The sequence below is a fragment of the Lynx canadensis genome, chromosome A2 (assembly GCF_007474595.2).
Source record: "Lynx canadensis isolate LIC74 chromosome A2, mLynCan4.pri.v2, whole genome shotgun sequence".
Classification (NCBI taxonomy): domain Eukaryota; kingdom Metazoa; phylum Chordata; class Mammalia; order Carnivora; family Felidae; genus Lynx; species Lynx canadensis.
Genome location: NC_044304.2, coordinates 10,232,934 through 10,247,106, shown reverse-complemented (window position 1 = coordinate 10,247,106; position 14,173 = coordinate 10,232,934).

The following is a 14,173-nucleotide window of genomic DNA, read 5'->3' as shown; positions in this document are numbered from 1 at the left end:
TGGGGCTTCAGGGAGCAGCACAACAGCCTCCAGTGGAGGCAGGACTCACTTACACCAAACCCCATACCTGCATGCCTCACAACTGCTTACTTACTGGAGCAAGACTGACTGACCCAAGGCAGCCGGCCTCTCCTCCAGACCAGCACAGCCGCCAATCCCAGGCACAAATAGACAACTGTGTTTTGTTTTGTTGTTTTGTTTTATTTTATTTTATTTTATTATTTTTCTTTCTTCCCTTTTGTTTTTTTCTTTTAGAATCAGGCTCATAGTTTCTGATTTGTTTCTAGTCAATTCTCATTATATATATATATATATATATATATAGTGTGTGTGTGTGTGTGTGTGTGTGTGTGTGTGTGTGGACCAGGCATTTTTATTCTATTCATTTCCACCTTTTCTCTTTCTTCTTCTTTATTTTCCCTTCTCTTTCTCTGGATTTAGCCTTACAGTTTTTGATTCTCTGTTTGGTATTTTCTCTCTTTTTATTTTTCTCTTTTTATGGGATCAGGCTTCCCCCACCCCCCTTTCCTTTCTTTTTCAAGGGTTGCTTCAATTTTTTTTTCAACGTTTATTTATTTTTGGGACAGAGAGAGACAGAGCATGAACAGGGGAGGGGCAGAGACAGAGGGAGACACAGAATCGGAAACAGGCTCCAGGCTCCGAGCCATCAGCCCAGAGCCTGATGCGGGGCTCGAACTCACGGACCGCGAGATCGTGACCTGGCTGAAGTCAGACGCTTAACCGACTGCGCCACCCAGGCGCCCCAAGGGTTACTTCAATAAATCAATCAAAGCACACCTGGTTGAAGGTCCAAACACTCCACCACTATAAGCAAGGGGGAGCTCTGCAGGGGACTAACCAGTGAGATAGAGCAGCCAAAATGCAACAACAGAGTTCATGCAACATTCACCAAAAACACTTCCTAAAGTGCCAGGCCCTGGGCACTTTTTAATATAGGAGTACTTTCAGGTGCAGGACACATAACAAGCTTTTCAAACATGCAAAAGATGGGGCGCCTGGATGGCTCAGTCGGTTAAGCATCTGGCTTCAGCTCAGGTCATGATCTCACAGTTTGTGAGTTCAAGCCCCACGTCGGGCTCTGTGATGACAGCTCAGAGCTGGAGCCTGCTTAAGATTCTGTATCTCCCTCTCTCTGCCCCTTCCACACTCATGCTCTTTGTCTCTCTATCTTGGAAAAATAAATAAACATTAAAAATTTTTTTAAATACACAAAAGACAGAAATTTAGCCAAAATGACAAAATGGAGGAATTCTCCCCAAAAGAAAATTCAAGAAGAAATCAACCAGAGAATTGCTCAAAGCAGATACAAACAATATATTTGAACAAGAATTTAGAATACTAACAGCCATAAGACAAATAGTTGGACTTGAAAAAGCATAGAAGACACCTGAGTAACTCTTGCTACAGAGATCAAAGACCTAAGAACTACTCACAATGAATTTAGAAATGCTGTAGTTGAGATGCAAAATAAACTAGATACAGCGACAGCAAGGATGGAAGAAGCAGGAAAGAGAATAGGCGGCATAGAGGGTAAAACTATGGAAATGATTAAGCTGAAAAAAAGGGGAAAAGAAATTACTAGATCACGAGAAGAGAATTAGAGAACTAAGTGATTCCATGAAACGAAACAATGTTGGTATCATAGGCGTTCCAGAAGAAGAAGAATGAGAGAAAGGGCAGAAGGTTTGTTTGGACAAATTATAGTTGAGAACTTCCCCAATCTGGGGGAGGAAACAGGCAGGCATCCAAGTCCAAGAGACACAGAGAATTCCCTTCAAAATCAACAAAAAGGACAACACCACAGCATATCATAGTGAAACTGGCAAAATACAAAGATAAAGAGAGAATTCTGAAAGGAATTAGGGACAAATGGTCCTTAACCTACAAGAGTAGACACATAAGGGTAGTAGCAGATCTGTCCACTGAAACTTAGCAGACCAGAAGGGAGTGGCAGGAAATAGCCGATGTGCTGAATAGGAAAAACATGCAGCCAAGAATTCTTTATCTAGCAAGGTTGTCATTCAGACTAGAAGGAGAGATAAAGTCTTTCCCAGACAAACAAAAACTGAAGGAGCTCATAACCACTAAACCAGCCCTGCAAGAGATCCTAAAGGGGACTCTGTGAGTGGAAAGCAGCAAAGACTACAAAGGACCAGAGACATCACCACGAACATGAAATGTACAGATAACACAATGACTCTAAATCCATATCTTTCAATCATCACTCTGAATGTAAATGGACTAAATGCCCCAATCAAAAGATATAGGGTATCAGAATGGATTTTAAAAAATCCATCTACGGGCTCTGGGCTGATGGCTCAGAGCCTGGAGCCTGCTTCCGATTCTGTGTCTCCCTCTCTCTCTGCCCCTCCCCCGTTCATGCTCTGTCTCTCTCTGTCTTAAAAATAAATAAACGTTGGAAAAAAATTTTTTTTTAAAAATCCATCTGTATGTTGCATAAAGGAGACTCATTTTAGACATGAAGACACCTGCAGATTGAAAGTGAGAGGATGAAGAAGAATCTATCATGCCAACAGACGTCAAAGGAAAGGTGGAGTAGCCATACTTACATCAGACAAACTAGATTTTAAAATAAAGACTGTAACAAGCAATGAATAAGGGCATCATATCATAATTAAGGAGTCTGTCCCTCAAGAAGAACTAACAATTGTAAATATCTGTTCCCCCAACATGGAGGCACCCTAATATATAAATCAATTAATTACAAACATAAGCAAATGTATTGATAATAATACTGTAATTGTAGGTGACTTTAATACTCCACTTCCAACAATGGACAGATCATCTAGGCAGAAAATCAATAAGGAAACAATGCCTCTGAATGACATATGGACCAGATGGACTTAACAGATATATTTAAAACTTTTCATCCTAAAGCAGCAGAATACACTTTCTTCTTGAGTGCACGTGGAACATTCTCCAAAACAGATCACATACTGGTCACAAAACAGCCCTCAACAAAAATATTGAGATCATATCATGCATATTTTCAGATCACAACACTATAAAACTTGAAAATCAACCACAAGAAAAAATTTGGAAAGTCCCCAAATATGTGGAGGTTAAATAACACCCTCCTAAAGAATGAATGACTTAACCAGGAAATTAAAGAAGAAATTTAAAAATACATGGAAGCAAATGAGAATGAAAACATGACAGTCCAAACCATTTGTGATGCAGCAAAGGCAGTCCTAAGAGGAAAATACAATGCATTTCAGGCCGATCTCAAGAAGCAAGAAAGGTCCCAAATATACAACCAAACCTTCCACCTAAAGGAGCTATAAAGCATCAGCAAATAAATCCCAAAGCCAGCAGAAGAGGGGAAACACTAAAGATTAGAGCAGAAATAAATGATATAGAATCCAAAAAAAAGTAGAAGAGATAAATAAATCTAAGACCTGGTTTTTTGAAAGAATACACAAAATTGATAAACCCCTCACCAGAATTCTCAAAAAGAAAAGAGAAATGACCCAAAGAGATAAAATCACGAGTGAAAAAGAAGAGATCATAACCAACACCAGAGAAATACAATTTTAATAGAACGCTATGAAAAGGTATATGCCAACAAACTGGACAATCTGGAAGAAATGGGGAAATTCCTAGACATCCACACATACCAAAACTCAAATGGGAAGAAATATAAAATTTTAACAGGCCCATAACCAGCAAAGAAATTGAATTGGTTATCAAAAAGCTCCCAACAAATAAGAGTCCTGGGCCAGATGGCTTCCCTGGGGAATTCTACCAGATATTTAAAGCAGAGTTAATACCTATTCTTCTCAAGCTGTTGCAAAAAATAGAAACAGAAGGAAAGCTTCCAAACTCATTCTTTGAAGCCGACATTACTTGATTCCCAAACCAGACAGAGACCCCACTAAAAAGGAGAATTACAGACCAGCGATGAACCTGGAAGCAAAAATTCTCAACGAGATACTACAAACTGAAGCCAACAGTACATTAAGAGAATTTTTCACCATGATCAAGTAGGATTCATTCCTGGGCTGCAGGGCTGGTTAAGTATTCACAAATCAAACTGTGTGATACACCGCATTAATAGAAGAAAGGATAAGAGCCATATGATCCAGTCAATAGATGCAGAAAAAGCACTTGACAAAAGATAGCATACTTTCTTAATAAAAATCCTCAAGAAAGTAGGTTTGGAAGGAACATACCTTAAAATCATAAAAGCCATACATGAAAGGCCCACAGCTAATATCACCCTCAATGGTGAAAAACTGAGAACTTTCCTCCTGAGATCAAGAACATGACAGGGATGTCCACTCTCACCACTGTTGTTCAACATAGTGTTGGAAGTCCTAGCCTAAGCCATCAGGCAACAAAATGAAACAAAAGGCATCCAAATTGGCAAAGAAGAAGTCAAACTTTCATTCTTCGCAGATGACATAATACTCTATATGAAAAACCTGAACGACTCCACCCAAAAAAACTGCTAGAGCTGTTACAGGAATTCAGCAAAGTCTCAGGATATAAAACCAATGTACAGAAATTAGTTGCATTTCTATACACCAATAATGAAGCAACAGAAAGAAATATCAAGGAATTAATCCCATTTACAATCGCACCAAAACCCATAAATACCTAGTAATAAACCTAACAAAAGAGGTAATAAATAAACTGAATATAAATAAATAAATATAATATAATATATATAAATAATTATATAAATATAAATATAATAAATAATAAATATAAATAAATAAATAAATAAAACTGAAAACTATACAAAGTTTATGAAAGAAATTTAATAAGACACAAAGAAATGGAAAAACTCATTGGAAAAAGAAATTGGGTGAAAAAAGAAATCCCATGCTCCTGGATAGGAAGAACAAATATTGTTAAAATGCCAATACTACCCAAAGCAATCTACATATTCAATGCAATCCCTATCAAAATAACACCAGGGGCGCCTGGGTGGCGCAGTCGGTTAAGCGTCCGACTTCAGCCAGGTCATGATCTCGCGGTCCGTGAGTTCGAGCCCCGCGTCAGGCTCTGGGCTGATGGCTCAGAGCCTGGAGCCTGTTTCTGATTCTGTGTCTCCCTCTCTCTCTGCCCCTCCCCCGTTCATGCTGTGTCTCTCTCTGTCCCAAAAATAAAATAAACGTTGAAAAAAAAAAATTAAAAAAAAAAAAATAACACCAGCATTCTTCACAGAGCTAGAACACACAACCCTAAAATTTGCATGGAACCACAAAAGACCCCAAATAGTCAAAGTAATGTTGAAAAAGAAAACTAAAGCTGGAGACATCACAACCCCAGACTTTCACCTGTCTTAAAAAGCAGTAATCATCAAGACAGTATGATATTGGTACAAAAACAGACACACAGATCAATGGAATAGAAGAGAGAACCTAGAACTTGACCCACAAATATGTGGCCAATGGATCTTCAACAAAGCAAGAAGGAGTATCCAATGGAAAAAAGACAGTCTCTTTAGCAAATGGTGCTGAGAGAACTGGATGGCAACATGCAGAAGAATGAAACTGGACGACTTTCTTACACCGTACACAAAAATAAATTCAAAATTATGAAAGGCCTAAATGTGAGACCACCAAAATCCTACCAGAGAGGGGCGCCTGGGAGGCTCAGTCAGTTAAGCATCCGACTTTGGCTCAGGTCATGATCTCATGGCTCATGGGCTCGAGCCCCACATTAGGCTCTGTGCTGACAGCTCAGAGTCTGGAGCCTGCTTCGGATTCTGTGTCTCCCCCTCTCTCTGCCCCTCCCCCCATCTCTCAAAAATGAATAAACATTAAAAAAATGTTTTTAACTGCAAAGTGATATCACCTTATACATCCTTCGTGAGGATGTAGAGAAACCTTGTTTCTGGAAACATAAAAGCAGCCATACAGAAAACAGTAATTCCTGGCAATTTCTCAAAATATTAAAAATGGAATTATCATATGATCTGAAAATCCTAATTCTGGATATATATCCAAAAGAATTGAATGCAGAATTTTTGAAGAGATTTCTGCGTGCCCGTGTTCACAGTAATATGATTCACAGTAGCTTAGAGTTGGAAGCAATCCAAGTGTCCATTGATGCTTAAACAAAATGAGGTACACAAATACAACGTAATATTACTCAGCCTTAAAAAGGAAGAAAAATTCTGTGAGATGCTATAGCACGGATGAATCTTGAGGATACTATCTTAAGTGAAATAAGCCAGTTATAAAAAGACAAAGAGTGCATGATCACCCTTACGTGTGGTATCTAAAATTGTCAAAGTCATAGAAAGAGAAAGTAGAAAGGTGATTTCCAGGGGCTGGAAGAGGGAGTAACGGGGAATTGTTGTTTAATGGGTAGAGAGGTTCAATTTTGCAAGATGAAAAAGTTCTGGAGATTCATTACACAACACTGTAAATATATATAACACTAATGAACTGTACACTTCAAAAAGGTTAAGAAGGTAAGAAAAATTTATCAAATTGTACTTAAACGTGTGAAGGTTAGGGGCACTTGGGTGGCTCAGTCGGTTGAACATCCGACTCCAGCTCAGGTCATGATTTTGCAGTTTGTGGGTTTGAGCCCCACAATCAGCTCAGAGGGTGGAGCCTGCTTCCGATTCTGTGCCTCCCTCTTTCTCTACCTCTCCCCGATTCGTGCTCTGTCTCTCTCTCTCTCTCAAAAAAAAATTAATAAACATTAAAAATCTTTAATAAAAATAAATGTTGTGTACTATATGTCAACTACACCGCAATAAAGCTGCTCTAAAAAGATACAACCGCAAAAGGAAATGTTACTCAATAAGATGGAGAATTTCTTCTGTTCATCAAAAAACAGCATCGAGAGAATGAGAATGAGATAGTTCACAATACCAATCTCCTACAAAGGACTCCAGGATATACAAAGACCTCCACAAACAGAAAAGAAACACAACAAAAAGGAGAACAGGGAAAAGGCTTGAGGTTCACCAAGGAGGATATGCAAATGATCGGTACGTGCATGAAAAGCTATGCAACATCTTTAGTCATCAGAAGAGTGCAAATAAAACACACACACAAAAAAAAACAAATGCAAAGAAGTCTCCTGTATTTAATCTTGAAAGAGAAAAAGGCCACTAATGGGGAAAAAATGGTGAAATCCAGATAGAGTTGTAGTGCATTTAATAGTAACATACTTCGGGGCGCCTGGGTGGCGCAGTCGGTTAAGCGTCCGACTTCAGCCAGGTCACGATCTCGCGCTCCGTGAGTTCGAGCCCCGCGTCGGGCTCTGGGCTGATGGCTCGGAGCCTGGAGCCTGTTTCCGATTCTGTGTCTCCCTCTCTCTCTGCCCCTCCCCCGTTCATGCTCTGTCTCTCTCTGTCCCAAAAATAAATAAAAAACGTTGAAAAAAAAAATTTAATAGTAACATACTTCTTATGGTTTTAATCAATGTTAACTTTCTATTCTTGATGAATGTGTAATAGTTATGTGAGATGCTTAACACAGAAAGCGCTGAGTGAAGGGTATGTGGGAATTCCTTATACTGCCTGTGCAACTTTTCTAGAAATCTAACGCTAGTCCAAAACAATTTTTGTTTTTTAGAACTTGTAAAAATGAGAAAACACTACCCTACACACCCACTACATGCCTGCTGGAATAGCGAAAATTTAAAAGAAGAAAAATAAGGGGTGCCTGGGTGGCTCGGTCAGTTGAGCCTCAGACTCGGTTTCAGCTGAGGTCGTGATCCCAAGGTCAAGGGATTAAGCTCTGTGTCAGGCTCCATGCTGAACAAAGAGTCTGCTTAGGATTCATTCTCTCTCTCTCCCTCTCCCTCTCCCTCCCTCCCTCCGCCCCTCTCCCCTGCTTGTGCTCTCCATCAAAATAAAAAATAAATAAGGAAGGAAGGAAGGAAGGAAGGAAGGAAGGAAGGAAGGAAGGATTACAGAAAATGTGGACACTGGAACTCTCACAGTGATTATGGAAATATAAACTGGTAGGACCACTTTAGAAAAGTGCTTAGCAATGTCTAACAAAATTATTATCTACTCTGTGACCCAACATTTCACTCTTATGAACACCCCAAAATCATATTCATAAGTGCATCAAAAGTATACAAAAATGTTCATGGAAGCTTCATTTTTAATAACAAAAAAATAAAAACTGGAAATGACCCAAGTGATCATGAACAGTAAAACGAATAAATAAGTTATAGTGTTTTTATACAATGGAATACTACCCAGCAATAAAAAAGAATAACCTACAGTTACAGGCTAATACACGGCTGAATCTCACAAACATAACAGAGTGAAAGAAGAAACATGTTGCTTGCATTCAATTATAAAAGGTTTTTAAAAGGCAACATTAATCTATGCCTTTAGAAATCAAAGTAGTGGTGACTTTTGTGAAAAAAAACAATTAGAGATAATGGACAAATTTTTTGGAAACCTTAATTCAGGAGGAACCAAGATGGTGGACGAGCATGGAAGTTTCTTGTGTGTCTCGCGTCCATGAAATAAACCCAGACCAACACTAAACCATCCTGCACGCCTAGAAAACTGATTTGAGGGTTAACACCACAATCTGCACAACCTGAACCACAGAATTCAGCAGGTACACGGCGCGGAGAGGTGAACTGGGGGAGAGAGAAGCCGCAGAGGGCAGGGGGCTGTTTTTGCTTGTGCAGAGAGGACAGAGATGGAGGGGGGAGAGTATGGGAAAAGCGCCCCCCACCCAAAGCAGCTGGAGAGACAGTGGAAAAGTGGAAACAGCCACAGGGACTGAACCAAAAAGGGAGAAAGGAGAAAGGAGAGGGGTAAAATTCTATTGAGACTCTGTAAACAGGGGGAGCACAGAGTCTGAAACTCCGCAGCTCATACCTGGTGGGAAGGGCGAATCCCCAGGGCAGAGTGGAGTCGGGGGTCTTCAGGCCACATGGCAGAGGCGGTTCCCCTGCTGGGAGGACATCTGGTAGAGGTTGTGTAGCCCCCGCACAGGCAAAGTGCCAGCAGACCCCGGAGACAGCCACATTCGCTGGTGCTGGAACAAGGTCACTGGGGGTGAAGCCTGGTGCCGGATGTGTGTTGTGATTTGCCATAATCCCTGAAACGCTGCTGCTACGTGATCGCGTGAACTTTCTCTGGGACAGGCTGGCACCCGGCCGCGGTCTCTGGGCGTCGGCAGCAGCACGGTCCCGCGAATGTTCCTGGGGGCGGCCGGCACCCAGCCAGTGCTCGGTGAGCCCCTCACACAGAAAGTCTGAGCAGGTCGAAGCCGCAGTCCCTCAGAAATAAGGGATCGGGAAAAACAGCCACATCTGAGATAAAAATCAGGAGGCAGGTGCCGCCTGGCAACCTGATGGCTTATTCACAGACAGTGTAAAGGCAGGGAGTGGACGGAAGCCGGAGACAAAGGACGGGTGGGTGATTGCTGATCGGGGAGAACACAGTTCTCATACTGGAGATTGGATAGCTGGATGACGCCATTTTCACCCTTCCCGCGCATGCACATATGCACCTACATGCCTCAGAACAACCCACCCCGTAAGCTAAGCTGCGCCATCTAGTGGAGAACAGAGCCGTTACACTAAGCCCCGCCCAACTGGGCCAACCTCGCTGTTCAGGAACAACACAAATCTCTCTTCCTGCTTAGTTTACAGACTGTAAAGCGCTTCATAGTTCCACTTCCAGGAGAACGTAACGACGTAATGTAACCGGTGTAACTTCAATTGTATTTCAGTCTGTTTGCTGACCCATCTATTCAATTTTATTTTTTTTTCTTTTTCATTTCTTTTCTTTTTCTTGAATGAAGAAAGAGAAAAAAATATTTTTACTTTCAATTTTTATTAAAAACTTTTTCTTTAATTTTTTCCACTGTGTTTTTTACTTTTTTGTAAATTTTTCAAATTCAATTTTGCTTCCATCATTTCATTTTATTCTATTTCATTGTATTCATTTTTTCAAATTTTCCAACATTTTCCTTTTTTTCCCCTTTTTTCTCTAATCTATCAAGCACCTTTGAACATCCAGACCAAAAAAGACCTAGGATCTAGCATCATTTATTTGATTTGTGTGTGTGTGTGGTGTGTGTTGTTTTCAATCTTTTAATTTTAATTTTTTTAGCTCATTAATTCCTTTTCTTTCTTCAAAATGATGAAATGAAGGAATTCATCCCAAAAGAAAAAGCAGGAAGAAACGACAGCCAGGGACATAAGCAACACAGATACAAGCAAGGCGTCTTAACCAGAATTTAAAATCACAATAATAAGTATACTAGCTGGGATCAAAAATAGATATCTCCGGGGCGCCTGGGTGGCGCAGTCGGTTAGGCATCCGACTTCAGCCAGGTCACGATCTCGCGGTCCGTGAGTTCGAGCCCCGCGTCAGGCTCTGGGCTGATGGCTCGGAGCCTGGAGCCTGTTTCCGATTCTGTGTCTCCCTCTCTCTCTGCCCCTCCCCCGTTCATGCTCTGTCTCTCTCTGTCCCAAAAATAAATAAACGTTGAAAAAAAAATTAAAAAAAAAAAACAAAAATAGATATCTCCATTTATCCCTTTCTATGGAGATAAAAGAAGTAAAAGCTAATCAGGATGAAATACAAAATTCTATAACAGAGCTGCAATGTCGAATGGTGGCCGTGGTGGCAAGAATGGATGAGGCAGAGCAGGGAATCAACAACATAGAGGACAAACTTATGGAGAATAATAAAGCAAAAAAAAAAAAAAAAAAAAAGAGGGAGACTAAGGCAAAAGAGCATGATTTAAGAATTAGAGAAATCAGTGACTCATTAAAAAGGAACAACATCAGAATCATCGGGTCCCAGAGGAGGAAGAGAGAGAAATAGGAGTAGAAGGGTTATGTGAGCAAATCATAGTGGAAAACACTCCTAACCAGGGGAAACACAGACACCAAAATCCAGGAAACACAGAGGATTCCCAATAGATTCAACAAAAACCAACCATCAACAAGGCATATCATAGTCAAATTCACAAAATACTCAGGCAAGGAGAGAATCATGAAAGCAGCAAGGGAAAAAAAAGTCCCTAACCTACAAGGGAAGACAGATCAGGTTTGCAGCAGAACTATCCACAGAAACTTGGCAGGCCAGAAAGGAGTGGCAGGATACATTCAATGTGCTGAATTGGAAAAATATGCAGCCAAGAATTCTTTATCCAGGAACGCTGTTATTCAACATAGAAGGAGAGATTAAAAGTTTCCCAAACAAAACTAAAGGAGTCCTTGACCACTAAACCAAGTCTGCAAGAAATTTTCAGGGGGACTCTCTGAGGGGAGAAAATAAATACATACATACATACATACATACATACATACATACCAAAAGCAACAAAGACTAAAAAGGACCAGAGAACACCAGAAACTCCAACTCTACAAGAAACATAATGGCAATAAACTCATATCTTTCAGTACTCACTCTAAACATCAATGGACTAAATGCTCCAATCAAAATATATAGGGTAACAGAATGGATAAGAAAACAGGATCCATCTATATGCTGTTTACAAGAGACCCACTTTAGACCCAAAAAACACCTTCAGATTGAAAGTAAAGGGATGGAGAACCATCTATCATGCTAACAGTCGACAAAAGAAAGCTGGAGTAGCCATACTTATATCAGACAATTTAGACTTTAAAATAAAGACTGTAACAAGAGACAAAGAAGGGCATTATATCATAGTTAAGGGGTCTATCCACTAAGAAGACCTAACAATTGTAAACATTTATGCTCCAAATGTGATAGCACCCAAATATATAAATCAATTATACACAAACATACAGAAACTAATTGATAATAATACCATAATAGTAGGAGACTTCAACACCCCACTCACAACAATGGACAGATCATCTAATCAAAAAATCAACAAGGAAACAATGGCTTTGAATGACACACTGGACCAGATGGGCTTAACAGATATATTCAGAACATTTCACCCTAAAGCAGTGGAATATATATTCTTCTCCAATGCACATGGAACGTTCTCCAGAATAGACCATATATTGGGACACAAATCAGCCTTCAACAAGTACAAAAAGATCAAGATCATACTGTGCATATTTTCAGACCACAAGGCTATGAAACTCAAAATCAACCACAAGAAAAAATTTGGAAAGGCAACAAATACTTGGAGACTAAAGAGCATCCTACTAAAGAGTGAATGGGCTAACAAAGAAGTTAAAGAGGAAATTAAAAAGTACATGGAAGCCAATGAAAATGGTAACATCACAGCCCAAAACCTCTGGGACGCAGCAAAGGCAGTCATAAGAGGAAAGTATATAGCAATACAGACCTTCCTAAAGAAGGAAGAAAGGTCTCAGATACACAACCTAACCTTACACCTTAAAGATCTGGAAAAATAACAGCAGATAAAACCCAAAACCAGCAGAAGACAGGAAATAATAAAGATTAGAGCAGAAATCAATGCTATCGAAACCAAAAAAAAAAAAAAAAATAGAACAGATCAATGAAACCAGAAGCTGGTTCTTTGAAAGAATTAACAAAATTGATAAACCACTAGCCAGTCTGATCAAAAAGAAAAAGGAAAGGACCCAAAGAAATAAAATCAAGAATGAAAGAGGAGAGATCACAACCAACACACCAAAACTAAAAACAATAATAAGAGAATATTATAAGCAATTATATGCCAATAAAATGGGCAGTATGGAAGAAATGGACAAATTCCTAGAAACATACACTACCAAAACTGAAACAGGAAGAAATAGAAAATGTGAACAGACCCATTACCAGTAAGGAAATCGACTTAGTAATCAAAAATCTGCCAAAAAACAAGAGTCCAGGGCCAGATGGTTTTCCAGGGGAATTCTACCAAACATTTAAGGAAGAATTAACACCTATTCTCCTGAAGCTGTTCCAAACAACAGAAATGGAAGGAAAACTTCCAAACTCTATGAAGCCAGCATCACCTTGATTCCCAAACCAGACAGAGACCCCACTAAAAAGGAGAACTATAGACCAATTTCCCTGATGAACATGGATGCAAAAATCCTCAACAAGATATTAGCCAACCAGATCCAACAATACATTAAAAAAATTATACACCACAACCCAGTGGGATTTACACCTGGGATGCAGGGCTGGTTCAATATCTGCAAAACAATCAATGTGATTCATCACATCAATAAAAGAAAGGACAAGAACCACATGATCCTCTCAATAGATGCAGAGAAAGCATTTGACAAAATACAGCATCCTTTCTTAGTAAAACCCTCAAGAAAGTAGGGATAGAAGGAGCACACCTCGAGATCATAAAAGCCTTATATGAATGACACAATGTTAATATCATCCTCAATGGGGAAAAACTCAGAGCTTTCCCCCTAAGGTCAGGAACAAGACAGGGATGTCCACTCTCGCCACTGTTATTCAACATAGTATTGGAAGTCTTAGCCTTAGCCTCAGCACTCAAACAACACAAAGAAATAAAAGGCATCCAAATCAGCCAGGAGGAGGTCAAACTTTCACTCTTCGAAGGTGACATGATACTCTATATGGAAAACTCAAAAGATTCCACACACAAAAAAAAAAACTACTAGAAATGTTACAGGAATTCAGCAAAGTTGCAGGATATAAAATCAATGCACAGAAATCAGTTGCATTCTTATACACCAACAATGAAGCCACAGAAAGAAATCAGGAATCAATCCCATTTACAATTGCACCAAAACCCATAAAATACCTAGGAATAAATCTAAACAAAGAGGTGAAAAACCTATACACTGAAAAGTGCAGAAAGCTTATGAAAGAAACTGAAGAAGACACAAAAAAATGGAAAAAGATTCCATGCTCCTGGATAGAAAGAACAAATATTGTTAAAATGTCGATACTACCCAAAGCAATCTACATATTCAATGCAATCCCTATCAAAATAACACCAGCATTCTTCACAGAACTAGAACAAATATCCCTAAAATTTGTATGGATCCAGAAAAGATCCAGAATAGCCAAAGCAATCTTGAAAAAGAAAACCAAAGCAGGAGAAATCACAATCCCGGACTTCAAGCTGTATTACACAGCTGCAATCATCAAGACAGTATGGTACTGGCACAAAAACAGACACTCAGATCAATGGAATAGAACAGAGAACCCAGAAATGGACCCACAAATATGTGGCAAACTAATCTTTGACAAAGCAGGAAACAATATCCGATGGGATAAAGA